Source organism: Glycine max, chromosome 15, assembly GCF_000004515.6.
Source record: "Glycine max cultivar Williams 82 chromosome 15, Glycine_max_v4.0, whole genome shotgun sequence".
Lineage (NCBI taxonomy): Eukaryota > Viridiplantae > Streptophyta > Magnoliopsida > Fabales > Fabaceae > Glycine > Glycine max.
In genome coordinates, this window is record NC_038251.2 from 37,757,588 (window position 1) to 37,767,472 (window position 9,885).

At 39.4% G+C, this 9,885-nt stretch overlaps 1 non-coding gene across 1 annotated transcript; it reads left to right on the plus strand.

The window, feature by feature from the left end:
• The first annotated feature begins 9,329 nt into the window (after positions 1–9,329).
• On the plus strand, positions 9,330–9,437 carry LOC112999699 (small nucleolar RNA R71). Its single transcript, XR_003264908.1, has one exon. It is a non-coding gene; the product is annotated as a small nucleolar RNA R71 (small nucleolar RNA).
• Positions 9,438–9,885: the final 448 nt, after the last annotated feature.

Sequence of the window (9,885 nt, forward strand, 5' to 3'; positions counted from 1 at the left end):
CCTAAAATTAAAAGAGAAACATGCAATATTGTACACAAGACATAAAACCAAAATAACAAAATTGACCTAGAAAACCAAAAATAAAGAACAATCTCCCCCCTACACTTAAACAACACATTGTCCTCAATGTAGCACAATCAAAAGATAAAGAGCAATAAAAACAATCAATAAATATGGACAGGTGCAATAAAAGTAAAGAAGCAGATAGAAAAAGAAAACTCCTTAAGTCATGGCAGAAGAGAAGTAGGGTGAAGTAAGGAGGTCTCCTCCACCGCTACATCCACTAAGGAGGGATTTGTGAGGAATGGTTTCAGCCAGTGTCCATTGACCTTGAAGCTATTATCTGTGGATTCACTTTTGATCTCAACTGTACCATAAGGAAAAACATTAGTGACCACAAAAGGACCAATCCACTTTGACCTCAACTTACCACTCATGAGTCCGAGCCTAGAGTTATACAATAAAACTTTCTGTCCAACCAAGAAGTCCTTCTTAGCTATCAAACTATCATGGAACTTCTTGGTCTTCTCCTTGTAGAATTTGGAATTCTCATAGGCTTCTAAACGGATCTCATCTAGCTCACTTAGTTGCAACTTCCTTTCCTCTCCAGCCTGATCAATAGAGAAGTTACAGGTCTTTACAGCCCAGTAGGCTTTGTGCTCTATCTCTAAAGGAAGATGACATGCCTTGCCAAAGATGACCCGATAAGGAGACATTCCTATGGGTGCTTTGTAGGCAGTCCTATGCGCCTAAAGAGCATCATCTAGCCTGGTGCTCCAATCCTTCCTGTTCGGCTGCACAATCTTCTCCAAGATCCTTTTTATCTCCCTGTTTGAAATCTCAACCTGCCCATTAGTTTGGGGGTGGTAAGGTGTGGAAATTTTGTGCATGACCCCGTACTTTTTGAGCAAGCCATACATGGATCTGTCACAAAAATGGGTGCCTTAATCACTAATGATGGCTCTAGGGACTCCAAACCTACAAAACATATTAGATCTAACAAAATCCACACAACCTTAGCATCGTTAGTTCTGGTGGGTTTGGCTTCCTCCCATTTTGAAACATAATCAACAACAAGGAGAATATAAACAAAACCAAAAGAGACAAGGAAAGGCCCCATAAATTCTATACCCTAGACATCAAACACCTCACAGAACAACATGGGTTGTTGAGGCATTTGTTGTCTCCATGCAAGTGAGCCGCCTGCTCTCTAACAAGGCTCACAAGTGCTACAAATTCTTCATGCATCCTTGAAGATGGTGGGCCAATAGAAACCGTAGTCAAGAACCTTGCGAGCTGTCCTCTGTATGCCCAGATGGCCACCTGGTGCAGAAGAATGATAGAATTGCAGGACTGAGTCGATCTCATGGTCTGGAATGCATCTCCTAATAACCTGGTCACTGCACAACTTCCACAAATAGGGGTCATCCCAAATATAATGCTTAGCATCGCTCTTAATTTTATCATTTTGAACTTTAGATGCTAAGGGAGGAAAAACAGAAGCAATCAAATAATTCACAATATTAGCAAGCCAAGGAGAGGGAAAGGAATCAGAAATACTATACAGAATGTACAAGTGGTTATCCAGAAAATTATCTTGAATGGGTGAGTCCTCAGATACACGCTCAATCCTACTCAGGTGGTCAGCCACGAGGTTCTGTGTACCACTCTGATCACAGATTTCCAAATCAAACTCTTGGAGCCAAAGCATCCATCTGATCAATCTAGGCTTTGATTCAGCCTTCTTCAACAGGTACTTCAGAGCTACATGATCAGTATAAACAATAACACGAGTACCAAGTAAATATGCACGAAATTTCTTAAGAGCAAAAACTATCACTAATAGCTCCTTCTCTGTGGTAGTGTAATTTGCTTGGGCAGCATCCAAAGTTCTGGATGCGTAGTAGATTACCCGAGGCAGCTTGTCAATCTTTTGAGCAAGGACAGCCCCCAATGCGTAATTGGATGCATCGCACATTAGCTCAAATGGGGCTATCCAATCAGGTGCCTGAATGATAGGGGTGGTAGTCATCGCATGCTTGAGGCAATCAAAAGCCTCTTTGCACAGGTCATCAAAATGAAACTCCACTTCCTTTTGTAGCAGATTGGATATTGGAAGGGCCACTTTGCTAAAATCCTTGATAACACGCCTATAAAACCCCGCATAACCAAGAAAAGAATGAACCTCTCGCATGCCAGAGGGGTAAGGCAATTGTGAAATTACAGCTATTTTTGCAGGGTCTACCTCTATGCCCCTATTGGAAATGATATACCCTAAAACTATACCTTGTTCTACCATGAAGTGACATTTTTCAAAATTCAGCACAGGGTTAGTTTCAATGCATCTATTAAGAACTCTATCTAGACTATCCAAACATGCATCAAAAGAGGATCCATAAACAGTAAAATCATCCATAAACACATCTATGCAACTCTCTAATAAATCATTGAAAATGCTAAGCATACACCGCTGAAGGTACCAGAGGCGTTGCATAGGCCAAAGGGCATCCTCCTATAGGCAAAAATGCCAAAGGGATAGGTGAATGTGGTGTTTTCTTGATCCTCAGGAGCAATATGAATTTGTAAATAACCAGAAAAACCATAAAAGAAATAGTAATGAGACATACTTGCCAAGCGCTCAAGCATTTGATCAATGAATGGCAGGGGAAAATGATCTTTTCTGGTTACCTGGTTTAGCCTCCTATAATCAATGCTGACTCGCCAGCTGTTCTGCACTCTTATGGGGATAAGCTTATCCCTTATATTCTTAGGAACCACTTGGACTGGACTCACCCATTGGCTGTCAGAAATAGGGTAGATGATTCCAGCTTGTAAGAGCTTGGTCACTTCCTTTTCACCACATCTAGAATGACGGGGTAGAGTCACCGCTGTGACTGCCTCACTGCCTTAGCCCCATCCTCTAAAAGTATCCTATGCATGCAGGTAGAATGATTGTCATGCCCCCTTTCTTCGGTACCACCTAAACTATGCTTACCCCAAGCACTATCTAAGATGGGGTAGATAAGCCCAACCTCTAGAAGCTTAAGCACCTCTTTTCTTACCTCTTCCTTCATTGATGGGTTGAGCCTTCTGTAGGGTTGTCTAACTGGTTTGTATTCTTCCTCCATCATTATTTTATGCATACAGTAGGTGATCGAGGTCGTACCCGAATCAAATAAACATTAAAAATGCAGTATCTCTAAAGTGATCCTAGGTCATCTCCCAACTAGCAATGGTCAACCAACATTCATAATAGATAGTGATAAAACAGTAACGAATTGGGGGGGGGGGGGGTATTGTTTGTTTTTGTAAATTAAACATCGAGCAAATTTAATTAGGAAATATCAGAATTAAAACACATTGTTTCCCCTTGATTCACATGCAAGTTTCTTATCCTAGGTTACGAGAATTTATCCTTTATCAGTTCAACCACTTAATCCAACCCTAAATTAAATTACTAAGCAAAATTTAACATAAGGTTTTCATTATGTGATTAAGCAACACATACACCAATTAATCATGAACGAAACTGATCATTAAGCATAAACATAAATTAACACAGAGACAATTAATCAAGCACTAAGCATGCATGGATTAATAGCAACAAATACAAAGTAATTGGTGAAGAGGAAAAACTGATCAGAATTCAATAGTAATAATAAAACCTCAAAGAGAGTTGTGCTTGATCCTCAAGAGAAAACAACGCTGGAGACTTAGCCTTCCATTAATCAGTAGAAAATGAAATTTCAGATTGAAGCAGAAAATGAAATTTTATTGCTACGTGAATAGTAAAAACTGGAATTGCAAAACCTAAAATTATTCTTTCTCCCTAAAACAAAAAGAACTTCTAAACCAAAACCTTGGTGTTGTTATATAGGTTCTCAACCCCCAAAGCTTACAAATTTGTTTTAAGTCCAAGCCCATTAATAAAATAAAATCTGGACAAGATAAGATAAGATTTGATAAAATAAAATCTAGATTAGATAAGATAAGATAAAATCTAGATGAAATAATATCTAGATGAGATAAAATCTGGATAAGATAAGATTTGGTAGAATAAAATTGTCTGCTCTCTTCAAGTCCAAGCCCAATTCTGGATTCAAGCCCAATTGCATATAATTCTCATGAAATTAAATTAAAAACACAAAATTAGTCCAGTAGGCCCAAATGATAAAACTGCATAATTAATTTGACAATTAGGGCTAATGAGTAATTAAAATGATGACAAAAAGGGTTAGGAAATAGGAGAAAATGATGACACATCAAATACCCTCACACTTAGCCTTTTGCACTCTTGGGCAAAATAAAAAAAACAAAGCAAGGGACAAATCTAGAGACATTAAAGAGAAACAAACAGACCCAAAAACAATTACATATTTCTCAATGAATCTCAAGGAATGAAAAGAATGGGTAACATCCAACACGTAAAGAGTTAAAGAATCAAGGCCATCATGAAAATCATCCAAGCATCTCAATCATGGCAAGATAGTCAATCAGCTCAAGAATGAAAAGTGATAAAGCCTCACAAGATATGCACTCTATCTCTGAAGTGTCTAGGCTACTGTTTACTCTCAGATCACCCATGAAAACAAACACCACATAGACTTGGCAAGACTCTAAAATTGACAAGCACATCACAAGCACAAGCACATGAGGATCAAAAGGTCGTTTAAGGTTGTAATGCGGCCAAGTACAAGGTAGATGAAAGTATGGGATAGCAGCTAAAACCCAAAGGAATAGAGGAGCAATGGGGAATAAGTGGGAAGTAAGAAAAAGTAGTAAACCCCAAAAACCAAAACAAAATCAACCAAGTCTTCAACCAATCCAAGTCTTCAAACCAAGACCTCATTTATTCAACTTCATTTTTTGATTTTTTTGTATATATATATATATATATATATATATATATATATATATATATATATATATATATATTGAACGTGGACAATAGCAATTGAAAGAATTTGAAAAATAAAGCAACAATTAGGCAATATATGTATACATCATCAAGCATGGCCACTAAAAACATATCATCCAGTGAAACATACCCCTCCCCCCCCCCCCCCCTTCTCACACTTATTCCCAAAACAATTCCAAAGTTCCAAAATTCCTTAAGGGTAGGGTGAAATCGTGGTTTTCCAGTTAAGGCTTGTAATGAGCTTCAAAACAAAGAAAGGGAAACATAGGCTCAAAGGGGCTATCAAAGGAATTAATTCAAGGTACACTCATTTGGCTAGAGGCTTATAAGAACAAAATGCCTAAATCATCTCCCAACATGCATGTGAAGCAAGAAGTAACAACAAGAGTCAAGCCAAGGCTATTGTGCAAGCAATCAATGGGCCAAAACACACCGAATAAAATAGATGATGATGGCTCAAATTCTCACCAAGGGTAATCCAATTCAAACTTTCAAAACTAACTTGACATGCAGAGAAAAACAAGGATTTCAATTCACAAAATGCCAAGAAACTCCTATTTCAAAAACAATTACCCGTTACCAGTACATAACCCGAAATTCAAAGAGAAACATGCAATGTTTTACACAAAACATAAAACAAAAATAACAAAATTAACCTAGAAAAACCTAATAAAATTAAACTAGAATATACCTTCGCATAGCGAAGAGCCTCTGGGCAATGGGATACGCTAGTTTACCCAACAAAATTAAAGAACAATCTCCCCCCCCCCCCACACACTTAAGCAAAACATTGTCCTCAATGTAGCACAATTATAAGATCAAGAACAATCAAAACAATCAATAAATTTGGACAAGTGCGATAAAAGTAAAGAAGGAGACAGAAAAAGAAAACTCCATAAGTCTAGGCGAAAGAGAAGTAGGGTGAAGTCAGGAGGTCTCCTCCACCACTACGTCGACTAAGCAGGGATTTGTGAGGAATGGTTTTAGCCAATGTCCATTGACCTTGAAGCTCTTATCTGTGGATTCACTTTTGATCTCAACTGTACCATAAGGAAAAACATTAGTCACCACAAAAGGACCAATCCACTTTGACCTCAACTTATCACTCATGAGTCCGAGCCTAGAGTTATACAATAAAACTTTCTGTCCAACCATGAAGTCCTTCTTAGCTATCAAACTATCATGGAACTTCTTGGTCTTCTCCTTGTAGAATTTGGAATTCTCATAGGCTTCTAAACGGATCTCATCTAGCTCACTTAGTTGCAACTTGCTTTCCTCTCCAGCCTCATCCATAGAGAAGTTGCAGGTCTTTACAGCCCAATAGGCTTTGTGCTCTATCTCTACAGGAAGATGACATGCCTTGCCAAAGACAACCCGATAAAGAGACATTCCTATGGGTGCTTTGTAGGCAATCCTATGGGCCCAAAGAGCATCATCCAGCCTGGTGCTCCAATCTTTTATGTTCAGCTGCACAGTCTTCTCCGAGATCCTTTTTATCTCCCTGTTTGAAATCTCAGCCTGCCCATTACTTTGGGGGTGGTAAGGTGTTGATATTTTATGCACGACCCCATACTTTTTGAGCAAGGCATACATGGATCGGTTACAAAAATGGGTGCCTTGATCACTAACGATGGCTCTAGGGACTCCAAACCTGCAAAATAGATTAGATCTAACAAAATCCACAACAACTTTAGCATCGTTTGTTCTGGTGGGTTTGGCTTCTACCCATTTTAAAACATAATCAACAGCAAGGAGAATATAAACAAAACCAAAAGAGACAGGGAAAGGCCCCATACAATCTATACCCGATACATCAAATACCTCACAGAATAACATGGGTTGTTAAGGCATTTGTTGTCTCTATGAAGGAGAGACGCTTGCTCTCTGACAAGGCTCACAAGTGCTACAGATTCTCCACGCATCCTTGAAGATGGTGGGCCAATAGAAACCACAGTCAACCACCTTGCGAGCTGTCCTCTGTATGCCAAGATGGCCACCTGGTGTGGAAGAATGACAGAATTGAAGGACCGAGTCAATCTCGTGGTCTGGAATGCATCTCCTAATAACCTGGTCACTGCACAACTTCCACAAATAGGGATCATCCCAAATATCATGCTTAGTATCGCTCTTAATTTTATCATTTTGAGCTTTAGATGCTAAGGGAGGAAAAATAGAAGCAACCAAATAATTCACAATATTAGCAAACCAAGGAGTGGGGAAGGAATCAGAAATACTATACATAATGTACAAGTGGTCATCCAGAAAATCATCCCAAATGGGTGAGTCCTCAGATGCATGCTCAATCCTACTCAGGTGGTCAGCCATGAGGTTCTGTGCACCACTCCGATCACGGATCTCCAAATCAAGGTAGGAGAAGAAAAAGGTTCCTCAGCATGTACCTCATAAAGCAAGTCAGAAGTATATGTACTTCCTGCAACATGGTTAGTGCATTCTGACTCTAAAAAATCGACATCAAGAGGTACAACATCAAACTGAAATTCAAATTCACTCTCAGCATAAAAGTCAGATGTGAGGTCAAATTCAAACTCAGATTCAGATTCAATGCATAAGGAGTGACAAGTATGTAAATCAGATAAAAATGGATATTTCCTATCATGAAGAACAAAATCAAAATCAAACATATAATCATCAACAATTTGATCAATTATCTCAGCACAAAAAATAGAATGATCCTCAGATGGATGTTTCATGGCATCAAGAATGTTAAAATGAACAACAATTTCACCAAATTCCATAGACAATGTGCCAGCATAAACATCTATCTTGGTTCGGGCTGTTTTCATAAATGGCCTGCCTAAAATAATTAGAACTGAACCATGGGGAAATCCCTCTTCGATATTAAGAACATAAAAATCAACAGGAAAAATAAGTTCACCAACCCGAACTAGCACATCCTCTATGAAACCTGCGGGGTAAGCAACAATTCTATTTGCCAAATGAATCACCACATCTGTAGATTGCAAAGGTCCAAGAGATAAAGAATTAAAAATGGATAAAGGCATGACACTAACTGATGCTCCTAGATCTAGCATGGCATTCTCATATTTATTGTTCCCAATAATGCAAGGTATACAGAAAGTACCTGGGTCCTTACATTTCTCAGGAATGCGAGGAACAGATTTACCTATCAATGCTGACACATTTCTGCCCATGCTAATCCTTTCATTGCCTTTGAGCTTCCTTTTGTTGGTGCACAACTCCTTTAGAAACTTGGCATATCTTAGAATCTGCTTGATGACATCTAGTAGAGGTATGTTAACCTCTACTTTTCTGAAGGTCTCCAAAATCTCCTTTTCTGCTTCTTCCATCTTTTGTTTGGAATTGCTCTAGGTGGGAATGAAAGAGGGATATAAGACTGCGGTAAGTCAGAATTACTAGAGGAAGGTCCACTTGCATGAAAATTTTTGTTAGGAATCTTTCTCTTTTGTGCAATTATCTCATCCTCTTTTTCATGTGTAGAATGAAGCTTGATAGGTTCAGGTGCAGGTGCTGCTACTGGTGGAGGCACTTGAATTTGGTTTCCAGACCTCAAGGTGATGGCACTCACATTTTTCGGATTCTGTACAATCTGTGAAGGCAATTTGTCAGAATTTTGGGACCGAGCTTGCTTCAACTAAGTAGCCATCTGCCCCATCTGATTTGTCAGACTCTGAATAGAGGCTCTTGTCTCTTGCCAAAATTGCATATTCTGGATGGTCATTTCCCTCAGTAAATCTTCTAAGGAAGGTTGAGGGGGAGCCTTAGTTGCTTGTCATCTTTGTTGTGACTATTGCTGTTGCTGCTGCTATATTGGAGGAGGAACATATGGCTTGCTTGGACCAGCAACATTCTGGAAAGGAGGGACAGGCTGTTGTTGTTGTTGAGGACTTGTCCATTTCAGATTTGGATGATTCCTCCAACCTGGATTGTATCTATTGCTTGAAAGGTCATAATTACTCTGTTGTTGTTGGTTTTACTGCTGAGGAGGTCTATTATAAATGTTTGCAGCATAAGCTTCAGGTTGCTCACTGACTCCAGATTGCTGCAAAGAAGGATAGAGATCTGTATGGTGATCTACAGAAGAACATAGACCACAGACTCTTGCAACAGGTGTAGATTTCTGATTCATGGCAAGCTGAGTTACTAGGTTGACCAAGGCATCAAGTTTTCCTTCAAGATTTTTATTTTCAGTAGATGAAGATGAATCCGTGGTCACCTTATGGACTCAACTAAGAACAATAGCATCATTTCTTGCACTGAATTGTTAGGAGTTGGAAGCCATCTTCTCAATCAAATTCCTACCCTCAGTAGGGGTCATATCACCATGAGCTCCACCACTAGCAGCATCCATCATACTCCTCTCCATGTTGCTAAGTCCCTCATAGAAATATTGAAGAAGGAGTTGCTCAGAAATATGGTGGTGAGGTCAGCTTGCACATAATTTCTTGAATCTTTCCCATTACTCATACAAGCTTTCTCCACTAAGTTGCATGATGCCTGAAATGTCTTTTCTGATGGCAGTGGTTCTAGATGCACGGAAGAATTTCTCCAAGAACACCCTCTTAAGGTCATCCCAGCTGAAAATGGACCTGGGAGCAAGGTAGTAGAGCCAATCTTTGGCCACTCCCTCTAGAGAATGAGGAAAAGCCTTTAGAAAGATATGATCTTCTTGGACATCAGGGGGCTTCATGGTGGAACAAACAATATGGAACTCCTTAAGGTGCTTATTAGGATCTTCACCTACAAGACCATGAAACTTGGGCAGCAAATGTATTAGTCCAGTCTTGAGAACATATGGAACACCCTCATCAGGATATTGAATGCACAAGCTTTCATAAGCGAAATCAGGTGCTGCCATCTCCCTAAGAGTCCTCTCACGAGGTGGAAGTTAAGCCATACAGTAGGTGATCGATGTCGTACCCGAATCAAATAAACATTAAAAATGCAGTATCTAGGAAGTGATCCTA